Source organism: Ceratotherium simum, chromosome 38 (assembly GCF_057802395.1).
Source record: "Ceratotherium simum simum isolate JZ-2026a chromosome 38, ASM5780239v1, whole genome shotgun sequence".
Taxonomy (NCBI): Eukaryota; Metazoa; Chordata; class Mammalia; order Perissodactyla; family Rhinocerotidae; genus Ceratotherium; species Ceratotherium simum.
The window spans coordinates 12412774-12430774 of NC_141937.1; positions in this window are offsets into that span (position 1 = coordinate 12412774).

Genomic DNA, 18001 nt, shown 5'->3' on the forward strand with positions numbered 1-18001 from the left:
AGATTTATGATCCAATATGAAAAATTCTGGTACTTTGAAATGCAGTCCCCAAAGTCAAGAAGGATTTGACGTCAGAATGTTTTTTAAATCATTTCCTAGAGGAGATCTAATACGAGTGCCTGGAGACTCTCAGTTTCCAACAAATGGAGTTAAATTTCAGATTAATTTGCACTGATATCAAGGAGTATTAGGTGATTTAACCATCATTAGTTTCAAATGGTTATACAGATTAAATAGCTATGTTATCCTAAATGCAAACACAATGGCAAAACACAGAAGTATTATTTAATTGTTTTAAATAGACTGTAATTTTGAATATTTCTGGGATGACAGATTTTCTCAACCCCTCTGAAATCAGCAATACTGCAAAGGTGAGAACAAGCGCTAGTCAATCTAGACACACCATCACACAGTAAAAAAGAAAGCAGAAACAGATAGGCGCTTTTTGCAAGTGCAAATCTGCGTTGACATTCTAACAAATTTCCTAGCTTACAGAACATCAGAGATAGAAGGGATCTTAAAAGATCATCTAGTCTAGCATCTTTCTTTTACACTGGACAAATCTGAGTGGCTACGTGGATTATCCCACAGCAGTTTAGAGAAAGAGACTGGGTAGGAATGCAATGTAGGAATGTACTACATACAATGTTCTTTCCATCAGACCGTATCATGTCTATATGACCGTAGAAAACCAAAGTGGTGATGTGTGAGTGAAATTATTTGCCATCCTTAAATGACAATTTGAAGGACCCCATGATCACTCTAAGGGAATCTGATGATAATATTTTAAAAAATGAAACTAAGTAAAAACCAAACTGTTTTTGTGTGTTACATACAAAGCTAACCACCTTTTTTTCTGTTTTTGTTGTTTTATTTTTATTGATGGTTCATGGAACTTATTTTCACTGTTTCTCTAACCTTGAAACTATCTTTAGAAAGTATTGTTTTATGATCTTTGTCTGTTGTTTTCACTTAGGATGCAGTAATTATGAATATTTTGTTAAAATTTGAAAAAAAAGTCTGTGTCATTTTGATAAAGCTATTAAGAGCTATTACATCTCTACTGCAATTACTCTATTGGGTTTGCGTACACTAACGTGCACTCTCTTAGTACACGTTTTTATACTAAGCCTGAGAATATGATTAAGATCACCAGAATAAGGATCTGAGAGGACAAATCTAATTGACATACATAGATCAATATTAAAAATTGAAATGTTGCACTGTTGGTGGGAATTCTAATTGGTGCAGCCACCATGCAAAACAATATGGAGTTTCCTCAAAAAATTAAAAATAGGGCTACCATATGATCCAACAATTCCACTTCTGTGTGTATACCTGAAAGAAAAGAAATAACTATCTTGAGGCGATATCTGCACCCCCATGTCCGTTGCAGCATTATTTACAATAGGTAAATATGGAACATGGAAATGTTCCATAAACATGGAAATAACCCGTGTCCATTGAAAGATAAATGGATAAAGAAAACGTGATATATATATAATGGAATATTATTCAGCCATAAAAAAGAAGGAAATCCAGCCATTTGTGACAACATAGATGGAGCTTGAAAGGCATTATGCTAAGTGAAATAAACAACGAAACACAAATACTGTATGATCTCACTTACATGTGGAGTCTAAAAAAGCTGAACTCATAGAAACAGAGAACAGAATGATGGTTGCCAGAGGCAGGGGTTGGGGGAAATGGGTGAAAGGGGTCAAAAGGTACAAACTTCCAGTTATATGATAAATAAGTGCTGGGGATGTAATGTACAGCATGATGACTATAGTTAACAATACTGTGTTGTATATTTGAAAGTTGCTAAGAGAGTAAATCTTAAAAGTTCTTATCACAAGAAAAAAAATTTGTAACCATATGTGGTGATGGATGTTAGCTAAACTTATTGTGGTAATCATTTCACAATATATGCATATATTAAATCATTAGGTCATACACCTAAAACTAATACAATGTTATATGCTAATTATATCTCAATTTAAAAAAATAGAAATGTATATGTCTTGCAATAGCTAAAATTTATTGAGCACTTATGGCATGCCAGGCCCTCATCATGTGCCTTACATGTATATTTTTTTTCTGTTTAATCCTCAGCACAAAACTACAAGATGGGTAGCGTTATTGCTCCAGTGTGCAGTTAGAGAAAGAGCAGTTCAAAGAGAACTTGGTCAAGATCATATTGCTAGCCAAAGATAAATTTCTGATTCTTGCAATCTTATTCCAGAATCTTTGCTGTTGATCACTGTGATCTAAGTGCTATGGCATAGTGCCTCTCCTAGATTTTGCTGCCCGTAATTGGCAATCCAAGTTTGATCAAAATAGTAGCCTTAGCAAATCTGACTCAGAAAACAGCATAAACAGAAAAAAAAAAGGCCTGATTTCACTGAAGGGGTCCATAGGAAACTCATTAAGAGCTTCACTTGGAGCAGATTTAGGACTGTTACATCTTCAACTCTGCAGCTAACAACTTCATGAGATTTGAAAGCTTTTTCCAATAGCCTCAATCAATTGCTTTCAATTTCTTATGCAAATGAATTTACAGATATATAAATGCCAGCTCACAGAAGAAATGCAAACCTGATAAATCTGTAAGGAATACAGCCCTTATTAACAGTCTAGAGTTCCAATGAGAAATCTTCTTGTAATTTACAGCAGTGGTGTAATTATTCTATTTCTCGTAAATGGCTACTGTAGTGATACCAAGTTTGTAGTTTGTCACATGGGTGACAGCACAAGTACATATATAGCTGTTCATTTTTAATAGTCAGAAACATTGATGATTATTCTCTAGCAATAATGCTATGGGATATATTTATGAATGTGCGGGGACATTTACTTAATGGCACAAATTAAAACATTAAATAAGAAGTAAATATGGTAGACAATAAAATGCAGCATACAAATAAACAAAATGTTTTCATATATTTTGTCATCTTTGCCTTGCTACCTCTATATTTACCCATTTGTGCCGTGTTTTTAGTTACTGTCAGAGCGTCAAATGTCACCACAATTACATTCCATGTGAAGAGAACCACTTGTATTAGTGTAGTTATGAAGGGAAGAATGATAAACCTAAAATCAATCAGCATACATAAGCACATCTAGAACTACTTTGGAGTTCTATTTCTGAAATATTGGTATTAAATACCCAAGAATGGCTTCATTATCTGATGTCATTGCTTTAAGTAAACTTTTCATTATTTTACTTCAAAGTCTCAAATATTGATAATGAGGCGATTCATAGAGAGTGATGACAGTAACATTTTACCTTTGTTATATCTCAAAAGGTCACTTGGTTTTATGGACTTTTATAGGCACTTGTTTCAAATAATTGTGTACTATATATCAGTGAAATCAGACGTATAATGTCAGAAAGGAGAAGATACTCCAGCCTTATTTTGCCCTACATCTTCTAGATTGAAAGTCACAATGATGCGTTTTCACATTTAACTTAGTACACTCAAGAATTACATCCTGGATACCTCCAGGACGACAGAAAGTGGTATAATGAATCTTGAGTTAGTGATCTTCATGTTTGCCCATAACATCATGTGTTTTGTTCTATCTTATTGCTCTGTGATTGTCCATTTACTGGTCTATGCCCCACCCCTAAATTATAAGCTCCTTGAGAGCTTATATGAGGTCTTATTCCTCATTGAATCTTCATGTTCTTCTTTGGACCCTCAATGCTCGTGCAGTGCCTTGCACACAACAGGTGTGTGAAAATCCATTTATGGAATCAAGAAAGGAAGGAAAAGAGGGATAGAGGGAGGGAGGGATGGAAGGAAGGAAAGAGAAAAGGAAGGAAGGGAAGAAGGGAGGGAGGGAGGAAAGAAGGAAGGAAAATAAAAATGAGAGAAAGGAAGGAAGGAAAGGAGGGGGGGAAGGAAGAAGAGAGAAAGGAATTCTGCTGCATCGTCTTCATAAACTAAGGGACTCCACCCTTGTAGTCTTAGCAATGGCATACATATGAAGGAATTGTGAATTTCCAGATGGAGATATTCACGCAGATACTAATGATACCAAGAAAAGGCATCAGCACAATGTTCTGCTGCTATGAAATTTCGAGAAAATTCCTCTGGTTACAATGTTCTTGGAGTTCCATTCAATTAGGTTAATCAAGCATGAGACCATACTGATCATTGTTTTTAAATAATAATTTTAAAACACTCAAGTAGTGTTTATTAAGTGTCTGGTAGGGGTCCGATATTATGCTAGCCACTGAAAGAAAAGCAAAAGAAGTTGTGCAATCATCCATTCATTCAGCATTTATTGAGTATTTAGTAATTTGCCAGATGTGCTGAACACTTTCCCTGCCCTTGAGATAATTACATTGTTCCTGGGAAGCCAAAGCATGCAAGTGTAAAAGAGAACACTATGAGAACACTGAGATAAATATAAGCATTTAATAATAAAGGTAGTATTAGCCAACATTTAGTAAGTGCTTACTGTGTGTCAGTCAAAGTGCTAAGCATTGTCCATGCATTATTTTATTTAACGTTCACTGTACTTTATACACATTGTCATTGAAATTCCCATTTTACAGCTGAGAAAGCTCAACTCCAGGCAATTAAATAATTTGCTTAAGTCATCGACTAATCTCTTGAATCAATGGTCTTTCTGGCTCCAAAGTTCATGCACTTAAACATTATGCTCTACAACTTCTGATCACCTGCCTAAGTTTTTGGATGTAGATAATACATTCTAAGGAATAGAGATTCTGTTTTGGCTAAAATTATTTTTTAAAAAGTTTCATGGAAAAGATAAAACTTGAGATACAGGTCTTGAAGTGTTAATATGATTTATATTATTTGAATAAATAGGAGAACAATTGATAATATCAAGATGAAAACAGGGGATAGTAAGTTGAGAAATGTCAATGCAAATTTATGCAAAATGATGAGCTCTGTCAAGGAGTAGATAATTTAATGGGATGGAAGCTTTGGTGCATGAGTCTGCCAAGACCGATGGATACGCCCAGGATGGCAACCTACAGCTCATGAACCAACATCTTCCCCTTCCTCATCACCACTTACTTAATGACACCAAGTTCTATTCCCTTAAGTTTTGAATCAGTTTTCTCCTTTTCACCTCAACCACCAAAACCTTAGTTCAGGGCCTCACAATTTCTTCCTGGGATTAGCGCTCCAACATTAACTTGTTTTGTACCTCCATGCAAATTACTAAATCTCTCTCTAATCCTCAATTTTCCTCTCAGAGAAGTGGACAGGATAATAAAACCTGTCTCTCAGGCTAGTGTGCACATTACATAAGACATTACATGTAAAGTACATAGCTCAGTACTATTTGCTTGGCAAATAGTATGATCTCAATAAATATTAGCTTTGCCATATTCTTATCTCATCTTTTTATGGTGTCTTCTCCATTATCTATCTCCTAAACTACAGCTGGAGTTCATCTTTCCAAAAATGTACATCTGATCATTTCAGTCTGCTGCTTTAAAATTTTCTAATGATTTTTTATCACGTCCAGCACGAAATCCAAACTGTTTAGTCTGGTATTAGCCTTGTTGGCCAATCATTCATTGGTAGATTAATTTAATTTTAAAAATAAGTAAGCCCCTCCTGTGCCAGGAACTATTCTAGATGTGCAACAATAACAACAAACTTGGTAATTCAAAGTCTAGAGCTCAAGAAGAAGTTCTGATCTAGAAATAGAGATTTGGGTTTATCATCATTAGTGTGAAACCATGGGCATGGCTGAGACTGCTGATGGAGAACATGAAGTGTGAGGGAAAAAAAAGAATCAAGAATAAAACCTTTGAGACTGCCACCATTTAAGGGTTAGAAAAAAAGAGGAAGAGTCCATGAAGGAAGCTATGAGGGGACAATTGGGAGAACTAGAACGGGAACCAGATAAGGCTGCCATTAAAGTCAAGGGAGGACAAAGCAAAGAAAGAGGGATTGGCCAACCACATGGGTGAATAGATCCTGCATAATAACAGAAGGCCAATAGTGATATATCCAACAAGGGGTTAATTTCCAAAATATATAAAGAACTCATACAACTCAACAACAAAACAATGAACGATCTGATCACAAAATGGACAGAAGATATGAATAGACATTTTTCCAAAGAAGATATACAGATGGCCAACAGACACATGAAAAGATGTTCAACATCACTAATTATTAGGGAAATGCAAATCTAAATTACAATGAGATATCACCCACACCCATTAGAATGGCTATAATTAACAAGACAAGAAATAACAAGTGTTGGAGAGGATGTGGAGAAAAGGCAATCCTTATACACTGCTGGTGGGAATGCAAACTGCAGCCACTATGGAAAACAGTATGGAGATTTCTCAAAAACTTAAAATAGAAATACCATATGATCCAGCTATCCCACTTCTGGGTATTTATCCAAAGAACATGAAATCAATAATTCAAAAAGATATATGCACCCCTATGTTCATCGCAGCATTATTCGCAATAGCCAAGACATGAAATCAACCCAAAATGTCCATCAATGGATGAACAGATAAAGAAGACATGGTATATATATACAATGGAATACTACTCAGCTGTAAAAAAAAAGACAAAATCATGCCATTTGTGACAACGTGGATGGACCTTGAGGGTATTATGCTGAGCAAAATAAGTCAGGCAGAGAAAGACAAATATTGTATGATTTCATTCATACATGGAAGATAAACAAACACATAGATAAGGAGAACAGATTAGTGGTTACCAGATGAGAAGGGGGTGGGGGGAGGGCAAAAGGGATGAGGGGGCACATGTGTATGGTGATGGATTAAAAATTAGACTATTGGTGGTGAGCATGATGCAGTCTATATTGAAACTGAAATATTGTGATGTATAACTGAAATTTACACAATGTTATAAGCCAATATGACCTCAGTAAAATAATTTTAAAAAAAGAAAGCCATGGTAATGTGTGCCATGGCAAGGATGGAAATTTAACTGAAATAGCTTGAAAAGAGAATGGCAGGTGAGAAAATGAAAGCAGGATTATAGGCTATATTTTTAGGTGTTTCTTGGTGAAGTGAAAAAATTAATCCCTCCACCCCCACCCCTGCATCTCCATGCAGTCAAGAGCTGAATTTTCTTTAAAGGGAAGACTTCATTTGCCAGTAGATTTCAACCCTGGCTGATTATTAGAATCACTTCAAGATTCTTTAAGAAATAATTATGGGGCCGGCCTGGTGGCACGAGGGGTTAAGTGAGCGCACTCCGCTGCAGTGGCCTGCGCTTCACTGGTTCGGATCCCAGGTGCACAGTGACACACAGCTTGTCGAACCATGCTGTGGCAGCGTCCCATATAAAGTAGAGGAAGATGGGTGCGGATGTTAGCTCAGGGCCAGTCTTCCTCAGAAAAAAGAGGAGGATTGGCATCAGATGTTAGCTCAGGGCTGATCTTCCTCACAGAAAAAATTAAAAAAAAAAAGAAATAATTGTGGACAGGCCAAATGCCAACTCTTATCCAATTGATTTTGAAATAGTTCTCACATCTATATTGTTTTAAAGCTTCAAAAGTGATTCGAATCTGCAGCGAGGTTTGAGGACCATTATCTTGGTGACAGGGAAGAAACCAAGGACAAACCTCCTGGGTATCTCACTGAAGAAACTAGAGATTCTTATTGCATGACAGGGACTTTTAGTAATAATAACTAACATATTTTATGCATTCCTGCTGCGCTGTGCCCAGGAATTGATGTCTACCATCTTAATGTATTCTCACAATCACTCTATAAGTAAGCATTATAATCATCCCCACTATATGGCTGTGGAAACTGAGGCTCAGGAAGTTTAGTACTTTAGCCATGGTTAGCTAGCCTGGTAAGAGCAGAACCAGGATTCATAGGAACCCGAGCTGTGTGCCTAACTTTGCTGCCTCCCACTTTTAAATCAAAACCACCACAAAATCACTATGGCTGGCAATAGAGAATAACCAAATAATTAATTCCCATGCCTACATAGACAAAAGCAAAAAGCCAGAAGTGAAAATTTAAGACCACCAACACGAAACTAACTCTATTGTAGGTTCTACTAGAATATTCAAGAATACCATGTTGTCAATTTCTAAAGTTATCCTTATATCTTTTACTTGGCTAACTATATACTGCAGAAATTTAATTAGCAGATTCAGCATAATCCAGATAAACCACTAGACAGATAATTAATTTTGCTTAAACTAACCCTGAACCTGAATGGCACCTCTATTCTACCTTCCTAACTGACCCAAAACTGAATGGATGCAATGACATAAACCTAAATAATGATTTAGTAGAGCAATTACCAAAAGTTTAAAATTTTCTCCTAAATCATCTGCATGAGAAAGAGTCTTAAATTTGCACGTAAGTGAAAGTTTGTAAATTACTTAAGGCAGGTGAGCAGAAGAGTATTACCACCTGCCCTAAATTGTCACTCATTGTAACTAAAACTCATTTCTTTGCACACACATGTGCAAATCATGCCTGTCCTCAAGGAGTAGACATAAATATGCTAGCGTGTGTGTGCATGAGTGTAAATTCACATGTTCCTTAACATGGAAGACGGTAGATCAATCACAGAGCCTGCAGTTGCCCTAACAGCCACAGCATGATAGGAGCTAAATAAATAATGGATACTTCTTTAATTTGTAAGTGACATGATGAAGAATATTGTGGATTTTCCCCACCAGACTGTAACAATATTAAGGTAAATCAAATTTTGCACCTCATTTATTTAACAACGTCATTTTTCAGTTGCTATAGGGTTTTTTAGCCTCTCAGAATACGAGGCTGCACAATTTCCTAGAACTTATTTTTGAAAACAAAAAAAACACTGTTAGCTCTTGAACACTTCATTATAATTGGCTACGCTTCTTTTCTTTTGTTAAGTGATAATTTATGAAAGACTACTTCAAGATCGTCTAAAATGCCGCCTTTGGAAAGACTAAAGCAGGGGAATGTGTAATCACTATGTAATGTAATCAGAATATTTCATTAACAGGTAATCATAAAAGAAGAAAATAGTCTCATAGCATTTGTGCCCCAAAGTCAACAACAGGACTGTATTTAAAAGACTATATACGATTTTAAAAATATTTTTAATGGAGATAACATGGTATTTTATAAAATATTTGCTCACTTTTTTTTTTTTTGGCATGTATTGAAATTTTGCTTTTGTGGGTTTTTTTTTTTTTGAGGTCAAATTGGTTTATAACATTGTGTAAATTTCAGGTGTACATCATTATTTTCAGCTTCTGTATAGACTGCATCGTATTCACCACCAAAGGTCTAGTTTCCATCTGTCATCACACATATGTGCCCCTTTACCCTTTTCCCCCTCCCCTCACCTCCTTCCCCTCTGGTAGCCACTAATCTGTTCTCTGTATCTATGTGTTTGTTTGTCTTTCGCATATGAGTGAAATCATACAGTATTTGTCTTTCTCTGTCTGACTTATTTCGCTTAGCATAATACCCTCAAGGTCCATCCATGTTGTCTCAAACGGCACAATTTCAGTTGTGTTTTTATGGCTGAATAGTGTTGCACTGTAAATATACCACATCTTCTTTATCCGTTCATCCATTTGTTACCAATTTAGGCGAAGGTGACTGTTTAGTCAATCTAGCCTCCTTAATTTAGCCTCCCTCCGGTGGGACTCTACTCCACGATCAGAGGGGCTCCAAGGAAGATCCCACAGGTAGGCCTCGAACCCGCAATCCTTCGTTTCCTCAGATGGTCCTTTTTCTGGTCCTTATTGCAAATTTGAGATGAGACCAAGGCTGAGCATTAGACAGCACAAGCTTTATTCAATGGCCATTGAATGGAGAAGCAGAAACAAAGTTCACACATCAACTCCTCAGCTCTTGGGGCAATTTAGCAGCTGTTATAAGGAGTCAAGGTAATGAAGGGGAGGAATATTCACAGTTATTTGGGGTAATGGGCAGGCGTTTCTGGGAAATGGGGTGCCACTTCTTTTCCTCCCTTATTTGGTCTGGTGTTTCCTGACACAGCCATGGGTAGATGTGTTATTAAGTATGGTGATGTATTACAACGAATGTGTAATGAGCTGTAGGGTCTACGTCAGGTCAAGTAGGACTGCCATATTGCCTTCAACTGGTTTTAACTGGTTTTGACCTATGTCTCATATGACATCTTCTTCCTCTCTTTGTGGTTTCCTGTAAGCTAAAGATAACATGTTAGGTTTGTTTTGAGCAGGGTTGTGGTTAATGTCTTATGGGGTCAGTGGGCCAGCTAACACATTGATGAGCACTTGGGTTGCTTCCAAGTCCTGGCTATTGTGAATAATGCTGCAATGAACACAGGAGTGCATACATCTTTTTGAATTAGTGTTTTTATGTTCCTTGGATAAATACCCAGAAGTGGAATAGCTGGATCATGTGATACTTCTATTTTAATATTTTGAGAAACCTCCATACTGTTTTCCACAGTGACTGCACCAGTTTGCATTCCCATCAGCAGTGTATGAGGGTTCCCTTTTCTCCACAGCCTCTCCAACTCTTGTTATTTTTTGTCTTTTTAATTAAAGCCATTCTGATGGGTATGAGGTGATATCTCATTCATCCTTTTATTTCAAACAGAAAATAAAAACTTTATACCTAGAACTTAATATTGAAAGGATGTTGCCTCTGGTTTTCAAATCAGTTCACACCCCTCTCCTCATTCCCCAGCTCCCACGTAGCTCCCCAGCACTCTCCATCCCAAGTGCTTCTCTAGTCACGTCCTCCTCTGTCCACCCCATACCCTTCTTCTTGCTCTTGAGTCTTGGGTTACGACTTAGGGCTGTCCTCCAAAGCCAAGGCTTTGTTATTTTTAATTTCTGATTAATCTTTTCCTTTTTAAGGATTCACAAGAACATATAGAAATGCAATCTTAGAAAATCACAGAGGAATGTGGAAAGACATATTTTGTACCTCAAATCAAGGGCAAAACACAGGTCAAGAGATGACTTTGATTAAGAGTCATAAAGGTAATATTCAAAATTATAATAGCAAATATAGCACAGAATCAAGTGCCTTTTATACATTCTTTTATTCACGGACATGAGGTGGTTTAAAATTTATTACTTTTTTTAAAAAGCTGCAATAAATTCCTTGTACATATTTCCTTGGATACCTGTGTGAGAGTTTTTTTAAGGCAGGTACCTAGAAGAGCTTGTAAGTGGTAGAGTGGACAAATATTCAAGACAGCTACATACCGCTAAATGGCTGTCCAAAGTGGTTATAACAATTAACACTCACACCCACAGGTTGGAAGAGTTCCTTTTCCCTTATCCTTGTCAACTCAGCAGAGTCTGGCATTTTGACTTTTGCCAATCAAATGAGTAAGAAAGGATACTTTGTTTCTTCAGTTTATATTTCTCTGATTATTAATAAAGTCAAATTTTCTTTTATATACATGTTGACCAATTTGATTTCCTCTTCTCATTGCTGTCCCATTTCAGTTGCCTAGTGTTCTAGAGAGTTCTTTGTCTCTTTCTTATGCATCTCTAGAATTTCCTTATATCCTCCTTATATTAAAGATATTAATTCTACGTCAGTTATATATGTTAAAAATTTTTCTCAGTTCTCGCATTCCTTTAACTACATATTGTACCCATTATCGTATCAATCAGAACTTTAATTTCAATTTGGTCAAATTTATAAATCTTCTCCTTAAGAGTTGAGCTTTTTGTACTTTACTTAAGACATCTTTTTCTATTCCCAGATGATAAATCAATTTCCTCTATTTTCTTCTAATAGTTCAAAATTTGGTTTTTCACCTTTCAGTGGTTAATCCACACAGAATTGGATTTATTTTTCAGTTTTAATTTTTGCATCTGTTCTCAAATTCCAAAAACTTAGTGATGGGATTTTAATTGTATTGAATTTAAAAATTGATTTGGGGGGAAAATGGCATCTTCATTATTTTGAGTCTTCCCATTCATGAAAATGATGTTTTTGTTTATTTCTTTAAGCCTACTTCAATGTTCTTCAATGAGGTTTTGTAATTTTCTCCATTAGAATCTAACATATCTTTTGTTAAATTTGTTCCTGGCTACCTTATAAATTTTATTATCATTGTGAATGGAATTTTCTAATTGATTATATTTTAGAAATAGGAAAACTTAATTTGTGTATGCTAATCTTCTATATGCTAACTTTCCTAAAATGTTTTAGTGGCTATAATATTTTGTTAGTTGATTCTCTTGGATCATATGTGTAGATGATCATTTGCAGTCTACCTTTTTCTTTACATTTCTATAAATTGTAGTTCTATTTCTTGTCTTATCTTGTTGGTTAGGGCCATGATAACAAGGTTAGATGATTATAATGAAAATCCTTGCCTTATACAGTGCATTAATGGAAATGCTTTTAAATTTTATCATTATTTGAGGTTTATTATAACTTTTTGTTAGATGCTCTTCTTTGGTTTAAGAACTCTATCTTCTACTCCTAGTTTAATAAGTGTTTTTATCATAAGTGAATATTGACTTTTGTAGAATGATTTTTCTCCAACCATTGAGATGATTATATGGATTTTGCTTTGAATTCGTTAATGTAGTAAATGATATTTAGAGATATTCTAATCTTAAAAAAAATCCTTGCATTCCTTAAATAAATGCTAGTTGATTCCAACAAATTTTTCTATATACCCTTATATTCTATATACCCTTGCTAATATTTTACTTAGGAATTTTACATCAAGTTTTGAAATAAAATTTATCTATAATCTTCTTTTCTTGTACAGTCTTTATCTAGTTTGATTATCAAGATTATACTAGCATGGAATTGTTTTTATAAGATAGAGAAGTCTTCTAAGGGTTCTGTAAAACTTTCTTCTAAAACTTCCTGGCCCTATTGTTTTAGCACTGCTTTGGGAAAGGACAGGGTAGGATTTTGACTATTAAGTCATTTCCTTAATCATAACTGTTCTACTCAGATCTTCTATTTCTTCTTGAGTACATTGCACTAATTATATTTTTCTTGAAAATCATATATTTTTTCTATGTTTTCAAAATTTTATAGAGTTGTTCATTATACTCTGATGCTTAAAATAATCACTCTGTTGTTGGGTTAGTTGCTTCAATTTTATCTTTATTATTTCGTTTTACTTGTCTTTCATTATTTCATGCTATTATTTAATGATCATCTTCCTCTCAACCCTTTGACTATTTTAAACATTTATTTTAAAGTCTCTTTCACATTGCTCTATTATTTCTTTTTCTAGAACTCTTTATTGTGTTAAATATTAGAGAGGATAATAGTATGAACTCCCACGTACCTGTCCCAGATTCAAAAATAATAAACTCTCAGCCAATCTTTATTCATTTGTTACCCCCCATCCACTTTCTCCTACTTCTTAATTATTTTGAAACAAATCTCAGACATTATATCACTGCATCTATACATATTTCTGTATATATCTCTAAAAGATAAGAACACTTTTAAAAATATAACAACAGTAACAGTATCATACCTAAAGATAAAAGTATGTATATTTAATGTCACCAGATCCACATGGTGTTCAGTTTTCCTTACTGTCTCATAATTTTTTATGGTTTTGTTTTCCAGTCAGGTTTTTACTAAGGTCCATGCATTGCGATTGGTTAATGTATCTTAAGTCTCTTTTAAATTGATTTCTTTCAACTTTTACGTTGTTGTTTGAAGAAACTGAGTGGGTTACTCTATAGAGCATCTCTTGGTCTGGAATTTGCTAAATGCATCAAGGTATTATTTTAAATACTCTTCTCTATCCAGTATCTCCTAAAAATTGATGGTTAGATCAGGAAACCTGATCAAATAATGGTTCAATATTTTGTCTGGCAAAAACACCTCACAGTTTTATGTACCATGAAGAGATTTGTAGTGTCTGGTTGAATTTCTTTTCTCTTTTTTTTTTTTTTTTTTGTGAGGAGATCAGCCCTGTGCTAACATCTGCCAATCCTCCTCCTTTTTTGGTGAGGAAGACTGACCCTGGGCCAACATCCGTGCCCATCTTCCTCCACTTTACATGGGACGCCGCCACAGCACGGCTTGCCAAGCGGCGCGTCGGTGCGCACCCCAGGATCCGAACCGGCGAACCCCAGGCCGCTGCAGCGGAGCGCGCCCACTTAACCACTTGAGCCACCAGGCTGGCCCTGAATTTCTTTTTTTGATGTTAGCAGTCGGTGGTAAAAATTGCCTAAATTCACTCAACTTCAGGTTATTGTTAGAGTTAATGTTGGGGTGCAAAAGAATAATTTTATAATTTTACTATTCCTTTTGCAATAAGTCTGAAGTCAGTACTCTGAAAAAGAGAAATTTTTCTTCCTCAATTATTTGGTTACCCTGGGCACAAACAGAAAGATGTAAAAATTTTTTATTCTGAATTGGTGACCCAACAGCTTCCAATGGTGAGAAAGAAAGTGCTTCTTTTTTAGTATCTTTATGAACTCATGCACGTAAACATATTTGATATGTTGCTATCTTTATTGGTCCCCAAATTGTCCCATCTCTGGCAGGTGGGAACTTTTTCAGTTTGGCTCTTAAGTCTTCTTGACATGTTCCTGGGAGTCTTTGACATCTTCCTTCTTCCTGGTCTGACAAGACATTCCAGGCTCTCATAAATTTCCTGCTCCACACTTGGACTCAGGACTTCTCTGTGGATTTGTGGTTTCTTCTACTGGTAAATGGTATTTAGAAACCACAGCCTGATCCAAGAGATGCTCATTGTCCATTGCCACTTGGTTGTTCTTTTATTTTTCTAGGCCTTTCCAATTAACATACCTAGAAAATAATCTTTTAGATAAATATAGATCATGACTTTCCACTGATACTTCTAGTTCAAATCCATAGAGTTTCTACTTAGCCTCATTGAGCTCACATCGGTGTCATTTTTTCCCCACATTGAAAACTTTGGTTCTCAATGAGGCCAATCTAAATATTCATTTTCTTTAACCTTCAATACACACAAGAGTCTCAGAATAATATTACCACTAAAAGTATATTTTAGCTTTTTTTGTAGTTAAAACATATACCTCAAAATGAAGTCCAATTACTTTTTAAAAATAACTTAGAATAATTCCTCTTTCTGTGGTTATTGATTTTATTCCTAATAATTTAGATGGTAATTATCCAATTTATTATTTATGGACTATCTTGCTTTGTACTGAACCTTGAACATATTGAAATTTCTATATGTAAGGTCATCTCTCAGGCTTAAGGGAAACCCAATAGTTGAGTCCTACCTTCCATGGGACATTTTCCAGTGCTTCTGCCAAGACCCTAAACATTTCACTGGTCGTGAACCATTTTCACATTAATTCATGGCTCCATGTTTCATCATCTTTCAGTACAAATTTAAGATTCCAACTCTCAAGACGACTCTGTTTCCTCTCATAGTAAAGTATGAATTCTTGTGTTCCAGGCTTACAAGCAAAGACTTTTCAGTTCCTGTTGATAAACAGGACAGTGATTTCACAGTTTCCTCCAATGAGCAGGGAGCCTGGTGTCATCTCTTGGGTATGCCTAGGGAATCTTCTCTAACCTGTAGGTCCAAAGGTGAGTTTCTATCCTGGAACCCCCCTCTCACCACTACTGCTTTTCACACCCTCTTATTTGGCTACCTGGAGTTTTCTATTTTTGTCATAAACCTGGTTGTACATTTCTTAATATTTGAGAATAGTTTAGCTGAGTATAGGGGTGCATATATCTCTTTGAATTAGTCTTTTCATTTTCTTCAGATAAATGCCCAGAAGTGGAATTGCTGGATCATATGGCAGTTCTATTTTTAACTACTTGAGGAATCTTCATGCTATTTTCCATAGTGGCTGCGCCAATTTACATTCCTACCAACAGTGTATGAGGGTTCCCTTTTCTCCACATCCTTGCCAATACATGTTATTTTGTGTCTTTTTGATAATAGCCATTCTGACAGATGTGAGGTGGTATCCCACTGTGGTTTTGATTTGCATTTCCCTGATTATTAGTGATGTTGAGCATCCTTCCATGTGCCCATCCGTTTGCAACAGCATGGATGGACCTAGAGGGCATTATGCTAAGTGAAATAAGTCAGACAGAGATAGACGACTGCCAGATGATTTCACTTATATGTGGAATCTAAAACACAAAACAAACAAATATAACTAAACAGAAACAGACTCACAGATACAGGAAACAAACTAGTGGATACCAGAGAGGGGAGGTGGGGGGGTCAAAATAAGTGTTGGGCATTAAGAAGTACAAACTTCCAGTTATAAAATAAATAAGTCATGGCGTTGTAATGTACAGCATAGGGAATATAGTCAACAATATTGTAATAACTGTATGGTGACAGATGGTAACTAGACGCGTCGTGGTGATCATTTCGTAATGTATATAAATATTTTATCACTATGATGTACACCTGAAACTAATATGATATTGTATGTCAATTATACTTCACTGTAAAAAGAATAACACAGCATGTCTCTGTGTTTTAAGTAGTAGTGGAGTTCCCTGCATCTATTAAGTCCACAGCCATGACCAGAAGTCTCAGAAATTAAACTTGTACAGATAGCTTCACACAGTTCAGAAAAGGAAAGAAAGAAAGAAAGAAAGAAAGAAAATTTCAGGTGAAATTTGGAAGCTTTCTTCATCCAGATATTTTGATTTTTGTAAACATCTGAATAACTGCCTGAATTTTTCACCTGGAAACTTGAGTTCATGCAGAAATACATCCAATTTAATTTTGGTACTTGTTTCAAAAGGTTTTTTTGGTTTTTTGGGGGGTGAGGAAGATTAGCTCTGAGCTAACATCTGTTGCCAATCCTCCTCTATTTGCTGAGGAAGATTGACCCTGGGCTAACATCCGTGCCCATCTTCCTCTACTTTATATGTGGGAAGCCTGCTACAGCATGGCTTGATAAGCGGTGAATTTGTCCGGGCCCGGATCCGAACCCTAGACCGCTGAAGCGGAGCATGAGAACTTAACCACTACGCCACTGGGCCAGCCCCTCAAAAGGTTTTTTTAACATTTAATCTATGTCTTGTAATATTTTGACCTTGAGCACGACACTTAAGCTCTCACTGACTCAGTAGGGATTCTTTATTCTATTCTAGATCATACAACTTTAACTGATGTACGAATGCACTTAAGAAAGCGTAATAGATCCTACAAGTTTGTAAGCTTTCTCTCTGAGTGTACATCAAGCACTTTTTTAGGGCACTATCTTTTTCAGTTCGTTATTTAGTTAATTGTTGTTCTGAAGGAGACTTCATGGCTCCTCAATTGCATCATTTGCCTTTACATTAGTAGGTTCCTCAAACTTTGCCCCTATGTCTTGTTAAAAGTTTAATTTTTTAAGAGAGAGACAACCATATATTTTCAGCACGTTCTTCTTCTACGTCTTAAACATATCTTAACACTATTTTAAAAGATATTTAAAAATTAAATTTATCCCATGGCAATTTGATTTGCAGGCTAAGGAGAGCAAAGTTTTACAAATGGAATACTTTTAAATAAATCATAATTAATTAACTATGCAAATATATCAAATAAATTTGGATACATAGTTAGATAACTAATTAAAGTTCAGAGAGGTTAGAAACTGTAATAGTATTTTTTAACTTGGTTAATGTAATATTGTAATTGGGGTTGCTTTGATCATGGGGAATGTTGGAGACAATAATTTTTCAAGCTTGGCTGATATTGAAATCACATGGTTATAAGTATTAACAGCTTACTATAAAATGTGGTGCTGTCCACAAAGTTAAAAGAAATTATTTTTGTCATAATAAGCTGTATTAATTTAATTAGTTGTGTTTACGGCTATATTTTTCATTTGAAAATGAAAGCAGAATGGTAGTTGATAGATCTAGTTCCTAAAAAAGAGAAAAAAGAATTCTTTGATATTTTAATTCCATAGGAAAAAACATCCGCCTCCTTAGGTTTTGTGATTTCAGACGTCCTAGATTTTTTAAATGCCTGTTAATTCCTGTTTTTATTCAGCAAGTGTTCACATGGGACCTGGCAATGTGTTAAGGGCC